This window comes from Sciurus vulgaris (genome assembly GCF_902686455.1).
Source record: "Sciurus vulgaris genome assembly, chromosome: 1".
In the NCBI taxonomy this organism is placed as follows: domain Eukaryota; kingdom Metazoa; phylum Chordata; class Mammalia; order Rodentia; family Sciuridae; genus Sciurus; species Sciurus vulgaris.
The window spans coordinates 23,594,607-23,616,127 of NC_136461.1; the positions used below are offsets into that span (position 1 = coordinate 23,594,607).

The 21,521-nt window shown below is 48.1% G+C and overlaps 1 long non-coding RNA gene across 2 annotated transcripts; it reads right to left on the minus strand.

Annotated features, from left to right (window-relative positions):
- Positions 1-193: 193 nt before the first annotated feature.
- Positions 194-8,838, minus strand: LOC306668741. 2 transcript variants are annotated; one of them, XR_013765957.1, is made up of 4 exons: positions 8,454-8,838; positions 7,329-7,417; positions 919-1,074; positions 194-534 (listed from the first exon to the last, which is right to left on the minus strand). It is a non-coding gene; the product is annotated as an uncharacterized lncRNA (long non-coding RNA). The 2 variants fall into 2 exon arrangements; XR_013765958.1 differs by lacking the exon at positions 8,454-8,838 and having other exon boundaries at positions 7,329-7,566.
- Between the last annotated feature and the right edge of the window lie 12,683 nt (positions 8,839-21,521).

Genomic DNA, 21,521 nt, shown 5'->3' on the forward strand with positions numbered 1-21,521 from the left:
AAGAATAAAACCCCAGGAGGACAAGGACTTAGTGTATCTTGTTATTGCTATGGTCCCAGGGACAAGCACAGGGTCCAGCATGTAGTAGGAAAATCCGTTGTATGATAGGCAGAAAGAAGGATGCTCCTACCTAGGCCAATTCAGGCAACATGGACGCCTGTTGTGTGCTGGGCCTGAGCACCCACTAATCAAGGATCCCCACCCTACTCCAGAAGACAGACGTACAAGTGTGCCCAGATTGTGTCCACCCAGGTAGAGTGAGGTGTATAAGATGGTAGGACAGTTCATTTGGCACACATTAACTCTTGGCCTGTCAAGCCTGTGTCAGCAAGTGGCCTTATTTAGCCCAAGCCTGCAAGAAGCTCACTGTGTAGAGGAGACTAGAATCATCTCCTGGGGAAACAAGCCTGTGCAGAGGGTAATGCCAGATACTAGGCTGAAGGATGTGCTGACAGGCACTGAGAACCAGGGAGGCCAGGGGTGGGAGAGATTAGCTCCAGGACTGGTAACTGCCCTTGGACAGAGTAACTGGGTCTGGAAGGAAGGGAAAGGGTATTTCAGAGTCAGGCACAGATTGTGCCTTGAAGAACAAGCACAAACACTGTCACCCCTTCCCCCCCACAAAGTCAAATCCGGGAAGAGGACAGCCAAGGCTGGCTATTCCCTGCCTCCCCTCCATTCTCCATGCTTCTCTGCTACCCTGTGGTGTCCTGGGGCTGACGCCAATTGCCAGTTTCATGGCCCCATTGTCTTCTGGCTTCAGGTGGGGCTTGGCTAATAGGAGACACTGGCAGGATACCAGAGGGAAGGGATATTCATTATGCCCCCCTCCCTCTGTGATGTTGGCAATTATTATACTTCTTTACCAAAAGCCACAGCTCCTATAAAGTGACCTGTACCTGAGGGTGTAGCTCTCACCAGGTTCACTAACAAGCCTCCCCTTCCTTGTTCCTTCAGACCCAAGGTGGTAGTGATTCCAGCCCATTGTTCTTCATTCCAGGGTGCTTCACCATACCTTCATGCTTCTCTCTGAACAGGTACTTCATGGGTCCTCCTCTTTGGTGTGTCCATTTCCTTAGAGAAACCCCAACAGTAAGTAAGAACTGAACCCAGGCCAAGTTTGGTGGTGACCACCTGTAATCCCAGCTATTTGGTAGTCTGAAGCAGGAGGATTGCAAGTTCAAGGCCAGTTTCAGCAATTTAACAAGACCCTGTCTCAAACGATAATAAAAAAATTAAATAAAAAGGACTGAGTATGTAGCTCAGTGGTAGAAGGAGGAGAAGAAAAAGCAAGAGGAAAAAAAAAGTTACAGCTGCGTGCAGTGGCTCATACCTGTAATCCCAGCCACTCAGAAGACTGAAACAGGGGCTGGGGCCTGGGGCTTAGTGGTAGAGCACCTTGCCTAGCACGTGTGAGCACTGGGTTCGATTATCAGCATCACATATAACACATGCATCAAATAAATGTCCATCAGTAACAAAAATAATATTAAAAAAAAAAAAAGACTGAAACAGAAGGATTGCAGATTCGAAGCCAGCCTGAGCAACTCAGCCAGACCCTGTCTCTAAATAAAATATTAAAAAGGGCTGGGTGGGCTGGGGTTGTAGCTCAGTGGTAGAGCACTTGTCTAGCATGTGCGAGGCACTAGATTTGATTCTCAGCACTGCATTAAATAAATATAAAATAAAGGTTCATCAACATCTAAAAACATATTTTTCAAAAAGGGTTGGGGATGTGGTTCAGATGGTTAAGCAACCCTGAGTTCAGTCCCCGGTTGTACCCCACAAAAGAAAAAAGTTGTGAACACATCCTCTGGGTCACCGCCCTGGGCAGGGTCCCAACACGAGGGGTCCAGTTTATCCCTCCTTAGTCTTAGGCTGGGATAAAGGGCCTGAGTCAGTAGACTGAGGGTGAAAGGAACGGGGGCATGACTGATAGTGAGGTGACCTGGGAAAGTGGGGAGCACCAGAGGGCAGCAGGGGAGGTGGAGCCAGCACAGCAGTCTTTATCATACCCACAAACCTGTCCTTTATGACCCCGGGAAGTCAAGCTCCCTGAACCTCAGTTCCCTGTCAGTGGAATGGACAATCAGCACCTCTTCACGGGATTGTTGTGAAAAGTGGTCAAATAGGAGACTCAACTCAGGAACTAATGGGCAGAATCATGGCCATTCTACTCCATTGCTTTGTGCTAAGAGTCCTTGCAAACCCTCCAGAGATGGGAGGAGGGTGGTACCACGATGCCCTGCAGGGCCCTCAAACCCACTGCTTCTAGATCCAGGGACCAGTCCAACACTTTGCAGGCAACAGGTCAGAACCTGAATCTATTTGCACTTATTGTGTGACCTTGGAAAGGTCCACCCACAGACACTACTTGCTTTCTTTTTCTTTCCTTTTGTCTCCCCAGCCCTGATGGCTGGCTTGCTTGCTTCCTTCCTCTCTTTGCCTATTTCTTTTTTTAATTTTTAATGTTTATTTTTAATTTGGGGCTGGGGTCGTGGCTCAGTGGTAGAGCACTCACTTGCCTAGCATGTGCGAAGCACTGGGTTTGATTTTCAGCACCATATTAAAAAAAATAAAGATATTGTGTCCATCTGCACCTAAAAATATTAAAATTTTTAAAAATTTGTCTTTTTAGATATTCATGACCCGAAGTGTTTTTTGACATATTATACATCCATGGAGTTTGTTTGTTTATTTCCCTCAATCCAGTACTAGGGATTGAGCCCAGGAAGAAATTCTACTTCTAAGCTATATCCATAATCCTTTTTTTTAAATCTTTTTTATTTTTACAGAGTGCATTTTGATTCATTGTACAACTTTCATTTCTATGGTTGTACACAATGTAGATTCATACCACTCATGTAATCATACAGGTACATAGGGTAATACTGTCTGTCTCAGTCTACTATCTCTCTGTCTCTCACCCCCTCCCACCCCATTTTCCTCTACACCATCCAAAGTCCCTTCATTTTTCTCTTCCCCCGCTACCCCCCATCGTTTTATATATATATATATATTTTTTTTTTGGGGTGCTGGGGATCAAACCCAGGGCCTTGTGCTTACAAGGCAAGCACTCTACCGACTGAGCTATCTCCCCAGCCCCATCATTATATATTGTCATGCAATTATCATAGAAAACATTCGGCCTTCAGTTTTTTCACTTAGCATGATATTCTCCAACTTCATCCATTTACCAGAAAATGCCATAATTTTATTCTTCTTTATAGATGAGTAATATTCCATTGTGTATATATACCATAGTTTCTTTATCCATTTGTCCACTGAAGGGCATCTAAATTGGTTCCACAATCTAGCTCTTGTGAATTGAGCTGCTATGAACATTGATGTGGCTGCATCACTGTACTATGCTGATTTTAAGTCCTTTGGGTATAAACCAAGGAGCAGGATAGCTGGGTGAAATGGTGGGTCCATTCCAAGTTTTCTGAGGAATCTCCAGACTGCTTTCCAGAGGTGCTGCACCAATTTACAACTCCACCAGCAATGTACGAGTGTGCCTTTTTCCCCACATCCACACCAACACTTATTATTGCTTGTGTTCTTGATAATACCCATTCTAATTGGAGTTAGATGAAATCTTAGGGTGGTTTTAATTTGCATTTCTCTAATTACTATGGATGATGAGCACTTTTTCATATATTTGTTGATCACCTGTATATCTTCTTCTGTGAAGTGTCTGCCCATTTCCTTAGCCCATTTATTGATTGGGTTCTTTGTATTTTGAGTGTAAAGTTTTTTAGGTTCTTTATAAACTTTGGAGATGAGATGAGTGCTCTGTCTGAAGTGTGTGGAAGAGATTAGGGTTCTGCCTCGGCCTCCGGAGTAGCTGGAATCACAGGTGAATGCCACTACACCCAGCTGAACCTAGGAGTTTGATATCAAAAAAACCAAACTCCCCTTTTTCCTTCTTGATCTCTAAGAAGTTGCAAACAAGGACTAACTGGAACATGACTCTTCATTCAGTCATTCAACATTACTCAGCCATTGCATTAAATCCCAGGGATACAAATTTAGTGAATCAGTCAAACAAGAACAATATTTTTATTTCTTCATACTTGTATCCCTAACTCCCAGCTTTTCAATAAACTGGCTGGAGCTAGGGGTGTAGCTCAGTGGTAAAGTGCCTGCCTAGCATTCAGGAGGCCCTGGGTTTTTTCCCCAGCATCGCAAAATTAATTACCTAACCAGTGGCTAAATGTGTGAATGATATTAACTCTTTTCTTGCATGCTTATTATATACCAGGTGGTAACATAGGCATTTTATCTGCATTGTTGCAGTGAATCCTCAAAACAGCCCTATACCATAGTGCCTGTAATAAAGATCATTTATGATGAGAAATTTCGGGCTTAAAGAGGGTAAGCAAACTTAATGACCAAAAACATACAGGCAGGATATGGTGGCACCTAAGATTCAACATATTGTCTCCAACAGTGAGAGAGACATCATTGTCATTACCATCTTCGTTGTCCATGACCTCCAGAGGCTTATAGTCAGTCTCGTGAGGGATCCAGGGGCCCTTCCCTCCTCAAACTTACTCCCCAGGGCCCCAGCATGGCCATTGTTCTGTATCTCTGGACAAATGACTTAACCTCCCTGAACTCCAGGTTCTGTTTTTGGAAAATGAAGTTAAGTGAACTTTAAATGAGAAAATGTGGAGCCCCACACAGTGGCACATCCCTGTAATTCCAGCTGCTCAGGAGGCTAAGGCAGGAGGATTGCAAATTTCAGGAGACCCTATCTCAAAATACAAACTAAAAATGGCTGGGGGTGTAGCTTAGTGGTAAAGTACTTGCTTAGCATGGATATTCTTTATTTCCCCGTTTCTGTCCACCCTCTTGAATTGTCTAGGGCCATCGACCTGCACCTGTGCTGACCACCTGGGGAGAGGATGCCGAAGCTTGGGCTCACCTGCAGTGCCAATCTCAGCCTTCAAGGGGCGCCGTCACGCCGACCCTGCACCCCACAGGGGTTGTCGTTCCAGACAAGGCCGCGCGGGGCCGCCTGGGCCCTGCGTTTTCAGGACCGACAGTGCGCAGATAGCGGGAAGGGCAGAGCCCAGAGCTGAGTCAAGGATGTTCTTCAGCAACACGGTGATAATTAATAATGAACGACAATAATAGTAACAGCACCAGATCTACCGGTTTAAAAGGCGCATTCCCCGAACTGTGGGGCTCAAGGAAAGGAGCCAAGACATCAACTCAGACCTGGCTTGGAATCCAGAACCCTAACTTTCAGCTCTGCACGCATAGATTTCTCTGAGCCTGTTTTCCTTAGCTTTAAAATGGGAAATGCAGTCTCCGGGCGCGGCAGTACACACCTGTGATGCCAGCTACTCCGGAGGTAGAGGCGAGGAGGCTGAGGCCACCCTTGGTAACTTAGCTAGACTGTATTTCAGAATAAAATAAAAAGGGCTAGGGATGTGGCTCAGAAGGAGAACACTTTCCTAGCATGTGTGAGGCCCTGGGTTCAATTCTCAGTGTGTGTGTATATGTGGGATGATTGGGCAATACAATAATATAGTTCTTAAGATAAATAAATGATCTCCCAGAGAGTAACTGGGAAGTGCAATTTATTGTAATTCTCACTTCTACCCCGTGAGGGCGCTACAGTTAAATTCCTTTTCAGATGAGGATCACTGGGGCCATTCCCCAGGCTCCATGGGCCTCCATGATTTCTCTCACCTGGCAAAGCCCAGAGACCAGTACAGGAGCTCAGCCCCTAAGCCCTCTACTCGCAGCTTCCTCACTCTCTCTGGAGTTGCAGGGTCACTCTCAGACCCTCAGGCTTTTCTAGGCATTGTCCCTCCATTCCCAAGGGCAAGCTCAGGTCTGCCAACTTCCTCTGACCCTCCCACTACACTCCTTAAATTAAGCTCTGCTCCTTCCTTGTGTCTAACCACCTCCTCCAAAACCCTGTTCAGTCCCCTTCTCCAGAAAACCTTTCCTGGGTGTTCTCTCCCCAGGTCCATGGTCTTTGCCCATGCTGTTCCCCCTACCTGACAGCCTTGTCCTAGCCTGTTACTCAGGACACAGCTTACTATCACTTCTAGGAACTCCCTCTCCTTTGTTTTTGGTACCAAGGATTGAACGCAGGTGCTCTTAACCACTGAGCCACATCCCCAGCCCTTTTTATTTTATTTTAAAAAATTTTGAGACAGGTTCTCACTAAGTCACTGAGGACTCACTAAATCACTGAGGCTGGCCCTGAACTTGCCATCCTCCTGCCTCAGCCTCCTGAGCGGCTGGAATTATAGGCATGCACCACCATGCCTTTCTTCTCCTATTTTTACAGCCCCTCTGATTCCTCTAAACTACTGGCAGCATCAGGGATTTCTTGTTTATGATAAGTCTTCCCCAACTACACACTTGTGGCCCCTGAGAACAGGTATTTCATCTACTGATGCTATACCCAGGGTCTATTCCAGTTACTGGAACAGAGAGATGATTCAACAAATCACATCCAATAGATAAGTGTTTGTTATCTCTTGTGTGGTTTGAGTGAATCGCCCAAGTTCATGTGCTGGAAACACAGCACACTTGCTTGCTCAATTGCACCATGTGATTCCCTCCACTGTAAGATCAAGCAGCAAGAAGACCCTCAGCAGGCTGGGGATATAGCTCAGTGGGTAGAGTGCTTGCCTCACAAGCGCAATACCCTGAGTTCAATCCCCAGCACTGCAAAAAATAAATAAATAAAAGGAAGACCCTCCCTAGCTGCGGGTGCCATGCTCTTCAACCCTCCAGAAGCTCCTCCCTCTTCTTTTTTCTTTCCATACTTGAGATTGAACCCAGGGTCACTCTACCACTGAGCCACATCCCCAGTCCTTTTTATTTTAATTTTGAGACAGGTTTTTTTTTTTTTTTTTCTTCGGTACTGGGGATAGAACTCAGGGTCTTGTGCTTGTGAGGCAATCACTCTACCAGCTGAGCTATCTCCCCAGCCCTTGAGACAGGTTCTTGCTAAATTATCCAGGCTTGCCTCAAACTGATCCTCCTGCCTCAGCTTCCCGAATGGCTGGGATTACAGGTGTGTGCCACCACACCCAGCCAGAACCACTTTTTAAAATAAATTACCCAGTCTGTGGTATTCAGTTATAGCAAGAGAAATGGACTAAGACACCACCCATCCATGTCCACTCATTAAGCCTTCCCGATGGCCTCAGCTAAGAGATACAAGTATAAACAGAGGCATCCAGAGTCAACACAGTCACACGCACAGGCACACTGACAGTCAAATGGTCACACACAGAAGGCACATGCATAAAGCTGAACTCATCTGTGTTCACTGCTGGCATGTATCTTGGTACCTTTGTGTCCTGTTATGCATTTTCTTCTTCTTTGTAACCCAGCGTCCCTGAGAATAAGAGTTGTGTCTCTTTTTCCAGCCTGGTGGTTCCTAGGAGAGGGTGAATTGCTCCCATCAGACTGGAAATCCCAAGGGAGGTGTTATCTCCCCCCAACTAGTTTGGGGGCCTGCATGTAGGAGCGTCTCCCTTGTAGTCCGAGAGTTCTTGGATGGGACTATCTCCCACCTTTGGCATGGAATTCCGGAATAAGCCAGGTACTCAGGTTGCAGGTGTAGCCAAGTGATAGAGGGCTTGCCTAGCCTTCACAAATCCCTGGCTTCAATCCCCAGCGCCACAAAGAAATAAAAATGAAAAGAGCCAGGTACTCTGGGAATAGAGCACAGTTAGATCTCCCCTGTCATACTGGTGGCTCTCACAGGCGACCCCTGTCGCCTGCCCATCACCCACCACCCAGACCATCTACCCACCATGACACTGGGCTGGGCGGGGCTGTCACAGCTTTGGAAACAGCAGCAAACACTGCAAGAGGCTTGTCCTGTGGGATTCCCCTAAGATCAGGATCTGAGGGGTGAGCTGGCCTATCTCAGCAAGTTCCAGCAACTGTTAGAGCTCCTCACCAAACCCACCTGGAGCCCTTGGGCCTGGCCTGTTGCTCTGTACCACTGTTGTCATTTAATTCACCAATCCTGCAAAGAGGGGTGTTCACCTCATTTATAGAGAAGAAATGGAAGCCTGTAAGAGGGGCTTGCCCTAAGCCACGTGGCTAGGAAGTAGCAGAGCTGGGCTGTCCACTGTGCAGCCACCTCCCACCAGGCTTTGAGAAACACTTGGGACACAGGGAGAGTGAGGTGTGGAGGGGGACGCCCAGGTCTCTGGCCTGGAGCCCAGATGGTGCTGGCTCCTGAAACAAGGACTAGCAGAGGGTGGGAGTGCCTGCCAGGGCAACTGGGAACAGAGGAGCAGCAGGTTCCACAGGCAGCCAGCCAGGACACGCAGGAGGTGGGCCTCAGTTCCGGAACTCTCCTTCCAGGCACGAGCCTCCTCTCCCCATTTGGCTCTGGCATTGAAATCCCGCGTACAAGTCCCAGTCACCATCTGATCCCTCTCTATGTCTCACTTGCCCACCTGAGAATGAAGGGCACCCGGGAGTCCTGCTCCTTTAAGCCTATCCCAGTGCAGGGTGTGGCCCCGGCTCCAGGTGAGCTGTGTTGCCACATCAGCAAGGTGAGATCCGCCCCGTCCCCTCCCCCAGCTCTGGAGGGAGGGCCCAGGGAGCCCAGAGGCTGGTGGGAAGTGGGTGGGGAGAAAGAGGCAGTCTGGTTAGCCAAAGCTCCCAGCTGAGCCACTGGCTGCTGTGGTGGGTGAGGGAGCTATATGTGCATACCTGACCTAGCTGGCCCCTGTGTGTCTGTCAGTGTATCTATGAAGGTTCTGAAATGTACAGGAGTGACAGGAGTGTAAATAAAATAGCATGCTTTGTGTGTGTGTGTGTGTGGTGCTGGGCATTGAACCCAGGGTCTTGTGCATGAGAAGCAAGCACTCTACCAACTGAGCTGTATCCCCAGCCCAAGAGTACACATCTTAACTGTGCAAGTGTGACAAGTACGGAAGTTTCTGTGCAAGAATGTATGAATTAGCCAGGCATGGTGGTGCATGACTGTCATCCCAGGGGCTCGGAAGGCAGGAGGATATGAGTTCAAAGCCAGCCTCAATAACTTAGCCAGGCCCTAAGCAACTCTAAATAAAATATAAAAAAGGGCTGGGGATGTGACTCAGTGGTTAAGCACCCTTGGGTTCAATCCCCAGTACCAGGAAAAAAAAGAATGTATAAATGCCTATGTGCTTCTCTGTGTGCCCCTGTGTAGGAGCAGACTTCCCTGGATGTGCAGGAGTATGAACGTCTGTGCAAGTGGACTTGACAGTACAAGTGTGTTTGTGTGGGTGTGTGTGTGGGGGGGAGGTTTCTTGCTGGTGCTGTATGTGGGAGTGTGGTGAACATGCCTGTCAGAGTGTGCCTTCATGTGTACAGACATGAGTTAAAAGTAACGTTGGTTGTGGCTGTACCAGGTGTGGTGGCACGCACCTGTGATTCCCCTGGGGGTGGGGGTGGGGCCGAGGCATGAGGATCACAAGTTCAAAGTCAGCCTCAGCAACTTGATGAGGTTCTAAGCAATTTAGTGAGACCCTGTCTCAAAAAATAAAATGGGTTGGGGATTTGGTCAGTGGTAAAGGGCCTCTGGATTCAATCCAGTACCAAAAAAAAAGCAGTGGGAGGCGGGGGAGCAGGGATGTAACTCAGAGCTCAGTGGTAAAACATCTATAGTACCAAAAAAGAGAGAGAGAGAGAGAAAGAGAGAGAGAGACAGAAGCCCAGTCCGGTGCCCGCCTCCCTACTTGGTGATTCACCGCTTCCTGGGCACCTCCAGAGTTTCCTGCTTTTAAAAGTAGTCCCTTAAACTAACTGGGGATGTGGCTCAGTGATAAGGTTCTTGTCTGGCATGCATGTGTCACAAGGTTTGGTTCCTAGCACAAAAACAAAAAAAAGCAGTTTCTTTCTTGCCCAGCTTGCTTTCTCTCCACCCAAGGGGAGGTTCAGGCCTCTCCCCAGGCAACCACTCAAAAGAGCAGAATGAATCCTGCTTTGCACATCCCTGCCTCTCGGGCCTCCTCCACCAGCCAAAGCCAGCCTCAGGAGCCAGAGGAAACTACATATGGTAAAGCCCTGGACTTGAAGTTCAAACACAAGATCCAAGGCCTGCTTTTCCTGTGTATCTGCCTCTCAGAGCTTCAGTTTCCTTATCAGAAATAAGGGAGAAATGTCTGCCCTAGAAGCTTTGGGAGAATAAAAGAGGGTAATCGGTGAGAAAACAGGTTTTAGCCTTCCCCAGGGACCTGCCGTTCATACCTCCTACTGGCCCCTTGTCTCACTGTCCCTGCTTCCATACCTATCCCAGAAGGGAGCCAGGAACCGGGAGTTCTGACAGACAGAGGTTGGTAGAATGGTGGAATCTTAGACCCTTGTGACCAGCCAGTGGGAAGGTGCTCAAGTCTGGGTCCACCTATTCATGTTTTCCTCTAACCCCAGCCCTTTAGTTGGGGGGTGGGGCATGGCAGGGAGCTGGACTCTGGTTAGAACAGGAAGTCCTGCAGGGACTGCTGTTGAGGCTCACATGAGACTGTGTCACCTCAGCTCTGGGTGACGCAGCCCAGGAGCTCTACCATACCTCATGCTCTCCTCCCTTCTTTCTGGTCCTGGAAGCCAGTAAGCCCTGAACTGACCCTCTACCTTCTACTACTGCTCTTAGCTGAATGAGCCTTGGAGCCAAAGAGGCCTGGATTAAAATGCTAGCTCAGCTACTTCTTAAATGTGTGACCCTAGGTGAGCTGCTTCACGTCTCTAGGGCTGGCGGGCAGAGGTGTAGCTTGGTTCTAGAGCACTTGTCTACCTTGCCTAGGGCAATTGGGTTACTGTGTTCAGAATATGATGACCTGAGAAACCCTCAGAAAAGATGTGGACAGGACAGGCACCAAAGACATAAACCACTCCTCAAATTCAGACCCTAATTTCTGCTGGTTCCATGAGGATGAGGACAGTACCTTTGTCCCAGTGCCCAACACAGGCCTGGCAGGATGGAGTTTCAGAGGTTTTATTGGTTTTTGTTTTGCGGTATGGGAGATCAAATTCAGAGACTCACACATGCTAGGCAAGTGCTCTACCACTGAGCCAACAGCCCCAGAGGCTGTTGATGGACGAGTCAATGAAGTCAGCCAGGAGCCCTGGGGCTCTGCAAGGCCATGGGCTTGCAGTGGGTCCTCCGATTCCTGCCTTCTTGGCTGGGGTGCTTCAGGATCACCATCAGTCTGTATCCTGTACCTCCACAATTCCGTGCCAAAGCTTGGGTCCCTCACATGGATCTGTTTCTCTGTGTCACAGAGATACCAGGTGCACTTGAAGCTCTCTGGTGCCACCCCAGACTCGGGTGTAAACACACAGCCTCCCTGCCAGCAGGTCTGCTGGTACATCCCTGACCCTGGTGGGTCTCACAGCCTCTCTCCCTTGCTCCCTTACTGCCTGGGTGTCCTGTTTCCAGCTCCACGGGTGGCTTTGCCTGACCCTGGCCTGGCCTGAAGGGTGGGGTGGGGGTGGAGGGTGTGCACAGAACAGCTCTTGTTCAGGGACCAGGGTGGGGCCAGGCTCTGGGCTCTAGTTCCTGGGTCCAGTCTTGGCAGTCTTGGAGGGAGGGGACTCTGCCTGCAACATCATCTCAGCTGCAGGTCTCCAGCAGTGCAGCCAGAATGGCCATGGAATCTGCCAGACAGCCTTCAGCTGGGCTCTCCTCCCAGGTTCTTATTGATCCCTTGGTCTCTCTCCTCCATCTCAGGGCCTGTGCCCAGGGCCATGGTGAAGGCAAGGATGTGGCTGTGTGGTATGGCAGAGACTCTGTGAACTGCTCGGCCCCAGGGCTGACTTGACTCAGTTTGACTTTGAGGACAGTGGCTGGCCACCTTGGCATCAGGCACTCCTCTGAACACTGCATGGAATCTATAGATTGTGTCTGTTGGGGAGGGACCTGACAGGCCACACCAAGAAGTCCTGAGCATCAAACTGCGAGGCCTTAAGGACTAGGGACCAGAACTGGGAGTGAGCCCTAAAGGTCAGGGAGGTCTGGCCCAGGGGCCTGGGACTGCAAGGAAGTCTTTCCTAGGTTTCTTTCATTCTTTGTGTGTGTGTGCTGAATAGAACTCAGGGCTTCATGCAGCTAGGCAAGGACTCTACTTTTGAGCTACAACCCCATCCTCCCAGGTTTTTGTTCCTCTTATCTCTGGTATCCTATAGGCTGGAGGCAGATTCCAGGAAAGCATATGGAATCCTAGGTACAAAGGGGGCCCTCTCTAGGACCTCAAGGATATGCCACTATATCCTCAGGTTAAATCCCTTGGCAAGCCTCCAGGACTGGGAGTAGTGGGTCCACGCCTCAGATCCTTGGGACAGGGCAAGAGCCAACAACTATGGCATACACCAGTAATCCTAGTAACACAGGAGGCTAACAAAGCAGGAAGATTACAAACTAGAGGTCAGCCTGAGAAACTTAACAAGAGCCTGTCTCAAAAGAAAAAGGACTGGGTATGTAGCTCAGTGGTAGAGCACTGGGTTCAATCCCCAGCACCAGAAAGGGAAAAAAAAGAAAAAAGAAAAAGACAAGACAATATATATAAATACAAGACTTGACCCTTGTGACTTCTCCTTCAGTAGACTCCTTTCTAGCACCTTCTTCATCATGAAATGCCCATCTCTTTTACCAATGATTAAGCCCACCCCAACCCCAGGGTCCCCAGCTCTCTAAGTCTTCACTCCTCACTGAGCCCATCCTTCAATGGTACTGCCCTGTCTCACCTACAGGAAGGGCTGTCTGGACATTGGCCCCATCTACTCCGGCTGGGCAGGGTTCTTGTTGCCCAAAGAACAGCTCATGTGCATTCGTTTGCATAGGATTATTTAATATTCAAATATCCAAGCCTGGCTGGTGAGGAATGGCTCCAATGCATGCTATTTGCATACATCCCTTCTATCTCTTTTTTATTTATTTATTTTTTGGTTTGGGACACTGGGGATTGAACCCGGGGCACTTTACCACTGCACTGCATCCCAGTTCTTTTAAAAAATGTTTTATTTAAAAAATTTTAGTCACGCAGGGTCTCACTAAATTGCTGAGGCTTACCGTGAATCTGCAATTCTCCTGCCTCAGCCTCCCGAGTCACTGGGATTATATATGCTTGTGCCATGTGCCTTGTGCTAAGATCTCCCTGGTTTGTTTTGTTTTGTTTTTGTTACCAGGAATTGAACCCAGGGGCGTTTAACCACTGAGCAGCATCTCTCCAGCGCCCCACCCCCTTTTTTTTATTTTTTAAATTTTGAAACAAGATCTTGCTAAATTGGTCAGGGTCTCACTAAATTGCAGAGGTTGGCTTTGAATTTGCAATTCTCCTACCTCAGTCTCTCAAATTGCTGGGATTATAGGCGTGTGCCACTGTGCCAAGCAAGGTCATTCTCTTTTGAGTCCCACTTGCTGAGAGTCTTGGTTGAGCTCTGCAGAGAAGGTACAACAGTGTAGGATGTGAGGTAGAGACACATCCTTTTTGATCTAGTTCGGGTTCTAGATCCCAGAAGTATGCTGAGGACAGGACTGGGGTGGGAGAAGAGGTAAGAATCTCCTTCCCAGGGCTGGGGATATAGCTTAGTTTGTAGAGTGGTTGCCTCACATGCACAAGGCCCTGGGTTCAATCCTAAGTGGTACTTGGGATTTCTTAGACTGTGTATGGAGGCTACTTAGCATATACATACTACCACTACTTTCGACATTCATGGCAGACACGACTGATTGATTGATCATGGCACTTTCCCTATGAGCCCAGAGGTACTTCATTCGAGGCAGTAGGTGGCATGTGAGATTATGTCTAAATATTTTTTTTTCTCAGTGCTGGATATGGAACCCAGGGCCTCATGCAGTCTAGGCAAGTGCTCACCACTGAGTTACACTTCCAGCCCTGGCATGTAAGATTAAGTCTATGTGTCTTCCCTGATTAGTTCTACTCTTTCCTTTCCAGACAGAAAAATGGAGGCCCAGAGAAGATCTGCCTCCTGGAAACACATGGGTCATTCCCCTGATGAGAAAAGGTAATTCTACTTTGGGTTAAAATATAATTGGAAAACTACACTTCCAGGATTGGGGATGTAGCTCAGCGGTAGAGCACTTACCTAGTGTGTGTTCAAGGTTTGGGGTACCATCCCCAGTATCTCTCTCTCACACACGTGCAGGTATTTCTTTTCTTTTCTTTTCTTTTTTTTTTAATTTTTAAATTTTTTTGTAGTTGTAAATGGACAGCATGCCTTTATTTTATTTGTTTATTTTTATGTGGTGCTGAGGATTGAACCCAGTGCCTCACATGCTAGGCAAGCACTCTGTCACTGAGCTACAGCCCCAGCCCACACAAAGTTATTTCTAAGTCAAATTACTGGTGACTTTCTTTACAACTTCTCTGCATTTACCAAAATTTCTTTTGTGCATGAGTTAATTTTGTGATTAGAAATCCCTCAAAAATAATATTGGCTTAAAAAACTGCTTTAGGCATTATCTAAATCAATCCTGACAACCACTCTGAGAAGGAAATATTATTGTTAATGCCATTTTATTTTATTTTATGTTTGTTCATTTAATTTTTTGGCAGAGAATGTGGGTGGCAACCATCATTCCCAATTCAAATTCCCTGAAACTAAGACTCAGGGAAGTCTCAGATATATATTCCAATGTCACACAGTTAAGTGGCACAGTTGTGACACTAGCCCACATTATATATAATTAAATCAGTCAAAAGTTAACATCAAAACCAGTTGTGGTGGCACATGCCTGTAATCCCAGCTACTCAGGAGGCAAAGGCAGGAGGATCATAAGTTTGAAGCCAACCTCAGCAAATCAGCAAAGACCCTCATCAACTTAGAAAGACCCTATCTCAAAATAAAAAATAGAAAGAGCTGAGACTGTAGCTCAGTGGTAAAGAAGTGGCCCCAAATTTAATCCCCAATGCCAAAAGAAAAAGAAAAAACAAAGTTAACATCAATTGGGACTGGCACCAACCTGTAGTCCCAACTATTTGGGAGGTTGAGGCAGGAGGGTTACAAGTTCAAGGTCAGCCTTGGCAACTTAGACCCTGTCTCAAAAAAAAAAAAAAAAAAAAAAAAAAAAAGACTGGGGATATAACTCAGAGGTAGAGCATTTGTCCAGCAAACAGGAAGCCCTGAGTTTGCTACCAGTACTGACAAAATAAAAGGTAACATAGGGATGTGGTCTGGGCCTACAAAAAAAAAAAAAAAAAATGAGGATTTGTATGATTTTCTGTACGATATATGTGGATGCCAAATTCTGGGAAGAGGGAAGTGACTGCCCATTGTCATACTAGATGTGTGAAAAACAGCCCATGCCTTAGAGAAGGCTGCTGAGTAGTCTGGAGAGGAAGCAGAGGTCCTGGCATGATCTGTGCCCCTCCCCAAGACCTGGACACTGCTCTCTGCTCAGGACAATGGGAACACTGTGCCCCAGCAGGGTGCAGGATGGCAGGTTACCTCCTTGCGTGAAGGTCACCTTCATGCTGAGGGGTGGGGAGAGGCTAGGGAATGAGATCTCAGAGCAGGGCCAGCAAGGGAGGGCAGGGCTGTGTGTGCTTGGGGGTGGGGTGGAAGGACAGCCCTCCCTCCACGATGACTTTGGGAAGGTTTGGGAAGGGGCTCTTTAGGAGGAGCATAGACCCGGTGTCTCTTGCCACCCAGGTTTGCAGTCAAGTCCTGTTGTTGGGCCTGAGGCCCTCAGGCTTTCATCCTGTCTGAATACAGCCCTCTCCTGTGTGCCCAGGACAGGGATGGGACCCCAGGGGGCCAGCTCTCCAGCTCTGGGTGAACTTGGGTAAGCCAGGTAGTCTCCCTGAGTTATCTGACCTGTGAACTGGAGTCAATCAACCCTACTTCCAGGCTGTTCCAGGGAAAAGGACCCCTGCAGTGGGTGAAGCAGCCCAGCAAGGGCTGGCGGCTAACATGACAGAAGCTTCTTTTCCAGCCTGCCCCACACAGTTGGCAATGGCCAGGACTGGCCAGGAGAGCTTGTGGGGGAGGTTCCCTCTTCCTTCCTGCCCCTTCCAGCTGGGTATCAAGATCTGAGACCAGATGTGCTGCTGGGTGACTCAGCTCTTTCCTGCCTGGAGACTCCTCCCTGTCTGCCTCATCAGGCTGGGCCAGGGAGGGTGAGACAGCAGATTGAGGTGAGGGGGTATTGGTCCTGACAACCTCAGGGGAGCAATGGGATGCGGGCAGTGGAGGGAGAGGGAAAAAGGGAGAGGGGAGGAGGAAGAATGAGGATAGTGTGGCTTGGCCAGCAAGGTGGGCATGGTGGGACGGATGCTGTCCAGAGAAGTTGAGGGTGCAGGTGTCCTTGTCTACGTGTGTCCTTATCCACTTACTCAACCTAAAATGCCCAGATGCTCATATCCCATCCCCAATATTTCCAGACAAGCCCAATCCATCGGCCCAGCCTCCTGGACCTGCAGACTCAGGGTGCTCCCTTCCTTCCCTTTACTCTCCTCTCCTTTCCAGCCAACCACCTCCGCTTCCTCACCTCCCTCTCTGCAGGCCCTGTTACCACTCCATGTGCCTGCGCATGGAGACAGCTCTCTGGAAACTTGCCTCCTAATTGCCAAATCCCTCACCCAGCTCAGCTTGATCTCTCAGTGACAGTAAACACCTCTGACCTGCCCCTTCTAGGAGTTCTGTTCTTCGCCTTGGATGAATGTCACCTGGCTGTTTTCCCTTCTATCTCTTGGACAGTTCCAAGACAGCTTCTCCCCACTCTCTCTCTTTTTTTTTTTTTTTTTTTTTTTGGTGGGTGGGGAGGACTGGGGGGATTGAATCCAGTGGCACTGTACCACTGAGCTACACCCCTAATTCTTTTTATTTTGTTATTTTGAGACAGGGTCTTGTTAAATTGCCCAGGCTAGTCTCAATTTTTCAATCTTCCTGTCTCAGCCTTCTGAGTCTTTGGGATGACAGGTGTGTGTCACCATGACCAGTTCCACTCTCCTCCTTAGAGGGATGTGTTCTGTAATTCAGTTCTTTCTATACTACCATATGGAAGAGAGATTTTGTACATGGATGTTGGTATTTTATAGATCTGGATTCAAATCCTGACTACCTTTTACTAGCCGTGTAATCTTGGGTAAGTTAGTTTACTTCTCTGAGCCTCAGTTTCTTCCTCCATCAAATGGGTTGATATTACCTACCTTATGGGGAACAGACAGGACAATGTAAGCTGGACACGGTGGTGCACACCTGTAATCCAAGTAACTCAGGAGATTGAGGCAGGAGGATCGCAAATTTGCCTCAGTAATTTAGTGGGACCCTGTCTCAAAATAAAATATAAAAGGAGCTGAGGATGCAGCTCAGTGGTAGAGTGCCCCTGGGCTCAATCCCCCGTACCAAAGTAAACAAATTAATAGTCAGGCACAGTGGCACACAAGTGTAATCTCAGTAACCCTGGAGGCTGAGGCAGGAGGATCGCAAGTTCAAAACCAGCCTCAGCAACTCAGAAAGACCCTATCTCAAAATAAAAAAATTTAAAAAGGCTGGAAATGTAGCTTAGTGATAAAGTGCCTCTGGGTTCAATCGCCAATACCAATAAAATAAAATAAAATAAAATATAAAATAATAAATATTTAAAATAAAATAATTGCTCTGGTAGAGATCTGTATGGAGGACATTATGCACTTAGAAAGAAAGCACAAATCTGATGGGGTCAATCCTGGGAGTCTTCCTAGAGGTGGTAGCAGCTGGGTTGGCTTCTGTGGGCTGCACAGGCGTTTGAAAGGTGGATGAGTCAGGGAGAGCCATGGAGTCAGCCATAGGTGAAGGTGTGGCAGGGCGAGGTAGGAGAGAGGGCAGAGACTGGGGCTCACTTTTGTTTTGTTTGTTTTTGTGACTCTCTCACTAAGTTGCCCAGGCTGGTCTCAAACATGTGGGTTCAAGTGATTCTCCTGGCTCAGCCTCCCGAGTAGCTGGGACTACAGGCATGTGCCACCATGACCAGCTCTAACTTTTCACTTTAGTATTTTAGAGAACTCCCTAGGGGCAGTATGGGGGATGCTGGATAGGGCAGAAGGAAATAGAGGCAGCAGAGTCCAGGGCGGGGGATGGGGGACAGAGGGAGAGAGAGTGAGTGTGTGTGTGTGTATTTCTGAGGGTCAAACCCAGGGCCTCATGCATGCTAGGCAAGCACTCTATGGCTGAACTACATCCCCAGTCCCCCAAGGTAATGTTAGGGTCCAAAAGTTTACTCCTGCTGTACCACGCCTGGGCTGTGCAACCTTGGGAAAGTCACTTAACCTCACTGAGCTTCCATCTCTCATCTGTCAGTGGAGATAATAATAGGCACCCACGGGGATGCTGGGGAGGGCCGAATGAGCTAATGGAAGGGAAAGTGCTAGATAAACGCAAACTGTTGTTATTGTAGAAAATCCACCAGGGTAGGCTGTGTTCCAGCCACAGCCCCACCTCAAAAATGGCCTGACGGAGCCTCCTCCTAGCTGGGCCCACATCCTCTGGGGCTGGGGGTGGGGTGCAGGATGCAGGGGAAGGATGCACACACCTGACTCTGGCTCCTGGCTCCCTGGTCCTGTGACCTTGGCTCAGTGTCTGTCCCCTCTGAATCTCACTTCTTCAACTACAAAATAAAGCTAAGAACTCAAACTGCAGAGCTGTCTGGGAGAATTCTGTGGTGCCTACTAAGTGACAATTACTACAGACAGTTTCCTGTCCCTTTCTCTCCTGTCCCCTCCTCTAGGGCCTAGCACCAAGCTGAGCAGAGTGGGAAATAGTAAATATTTAATGACAGATTGGCTGAGAGATCCTAACTGAAGGGAGATGTGGAAGAGCCAGAATACACCCACTTCTCCAGCAAGGTCTACACAGCCATCTCTGGAATCCAGGGGGCTACAGCCAGATCCTCAGCGACTCTTGCCTTCAGTTTCTTCCTGGGAGAGTACCAGCTGGCAGGGACCCTCCCAGGGTACTCCAGCCACCCAGCACATCTCTGCTGTCCTTTCTCATTCTGCCACTCAGGGGAACAGTAAGTGGGTAGACAAGTCCTCCACCTCAACAATCATTCTCTGAGCTCTCCCCATTGCACCAAATCTGTGCAGGTACCATCGATGCTGAGATGGAGGCCAGTCCTTGATCTTAGGGCCTGTGCTGTGGCCAGGAGAGAGCAATGGAAAAGATGTTCACTAAATGTAATTGTGTGTGGCTTGGCCAAGGACTGACTTTTGAGGAAATCATAACTTGAAGAAGTGATTTTAAATGCTTTGGGCCTCCACTTAACCATCTGTAAAACGGAACAGTAGTTCTGACTTCCTCCGGGCTATTATGAAGATTAAGGGAAGCAATGATGTCATACACTTAGGGCAGGATCTCTGCTGAACTTGGGAGGTTCCACAGAGGACATGGGAGCTGGGTCCTAAAGGATGAGAAATGCTTTGCTAATGAAAAAATGAAGAGATGAGGACTGGGGCTGGACAGTGAAGGCCCCAAGAGACAATAGGAAGGAATTTAGGGGTAGAGAGGAGTCAGGAGACCTGGAGAAACAGCTATGATGGTCTTAGGGGCTGGAGCCTTGTGCATTTAGTCACCTCCTAGAAGCTCACCTAGGAGTTAATGATTCAAAGATCCCTGTCCCAGGAATATGTCTGTCCCTTCATGGGAACTGACAGGGACAATACCTTTGGCCAGAGGAGCCACCCACAGGACTGAGACTTGGGCCCCAGAAAGATGAAGCTGGCAAACAGGCAGTAGAACTTCCTTTCCTTTCCAGCCCAGAGGTGCCACCCATCCCCCTGCCCCTGGGCCTCCCCTTTGTGAATCTGTCTCTGCGGTTGTCTGCTTGTCTGTGGGCTGAGGCAGCAGAAAGGGCATTTTGGAGTGAGCCAGAGCTAAATCCAAATCCCAGTTCAACTACTAACTAGCCGTATGACTTTGGTCAGATTTCTTATTGAGTCAGTTTTGTGGAAAATGTTCCCATTGGTAGTATCTATACGTGCTTATGTGCAAATGCACAGAAAAAGTCTGGAAGGGTATATACCACTCACTAGGGTTGGTAGCTGCTTGGGTGGGGTGGGGAAGGTATGTGTGAAGGGGAACATTCACATTTTATCCTACTTATTTCTGCATTGCTTGAGCCTTTTATAAGCATGTGTATACATGTGTGTGTATATGTATATATGTATGTATATATACACACACTTTTTTTTTTTTTGCATGCTAGGAAAGTATTCTATCACTGATCTCCATCCCTGGCCCAAGCATGTATATTTTCCATATAATCACATTTGTGCAAAGTGGGACTGGTGCTACCAACCTCATAGACTATTGGAAGGATTTTAAAAAGATCTGACAGATAAACTTCCTTTTATGCTGCCTGCTGCAGAATTGGCCCTCACCACTTATTAGTTCCCTTCCCTTTTCTTTCCATTGCCTGGATCTGTGTTTTTACTTGTAACTGTTTGTCTCTGTGTATCTGTTTATGTAACTAGTCTGTATACATTTCCTTCTGTGGTTTATGGGCTGCTGAGCATCTGTGTATACCCTGTTTTTGTATCAATTAGTATCTGTGCATCTGGAAATGTGTACAGTTGTATATCAGTGTGTGCCTGTGTCACTGGGCCTGTTTGGGTGTGTTAGCGATGTGTGCACACATGTGTGCCTCTGAGTGTGTGTTTCGGGATGTTTCTGTCTGTTTATGGGTGTTAAGATGTCAGTCTGTTTCAGCGTACTTGAGTATTTATGGGTATCTGAATTGTGCCCATGTGTATCTGGATCTGTATGTTAGTAGCCATATATCTGGATGTGCCAGTGTGAATTAGTGTGTTTGTATAGGTTCCTGTGTAGATGGGAAGTGGGGCAGGTGTCTCTGAGAATCCACATCCAGCTGTTTCCCTCTGATCATGGGCAGGGAGCTCTGCCCCCACTTTTTGATCCCTCTTCCACCTTCCAGAAAACCCTGGGTATGGGTGTTTCCCTCCTAGCCCTGCCCTTGGGCACAGGGCCAGTCCTGCTGCCCAGGACTGGTGGAGGGGTGTCTGCAAACACCTAGGGAGGGCCTCTCCTAACAGTCCCCTACAGGAAATCTTTCCAGCTGCAAGCCAGGCTGGCCATCTCCCTGTTTCCTGAGAATTGAGCCCCTCTCCTCTATGAGCAGGGAGACTTCTGAAGCTCAGGGTCAGGAAATCCCTGCTCTGTTGGCCTAGGTCAGTGTCCATCTGGCTGAGCTTTCTGTGTCTGTCAGATGCAGCCAGAGAGCTGGGGAAACAAAGCATATCTCCATGGCAACCCGACTCAGCCTTAGAACTTGGGCAGCTCAGTGGTTTCCTGGGGCCCTCTTTGTGCCCAGTGCTGGGATGGGGGTGAGTGATTAGGATGAGTTAGTGAGGCTTCTGCATGTGTGCACCGTACCTCTGTACCCCAACACGCTCAAATACTTCCACACACACATTGTTTTTTTTTTGTTTTTTTAATTTTTTTTTTTATTTTTTGGAGGGGTACTACTAGGGATGAAACCCAGGGGAGCTTTACCACTGAGCTACCTCCACAGCCTTTTACTTTTT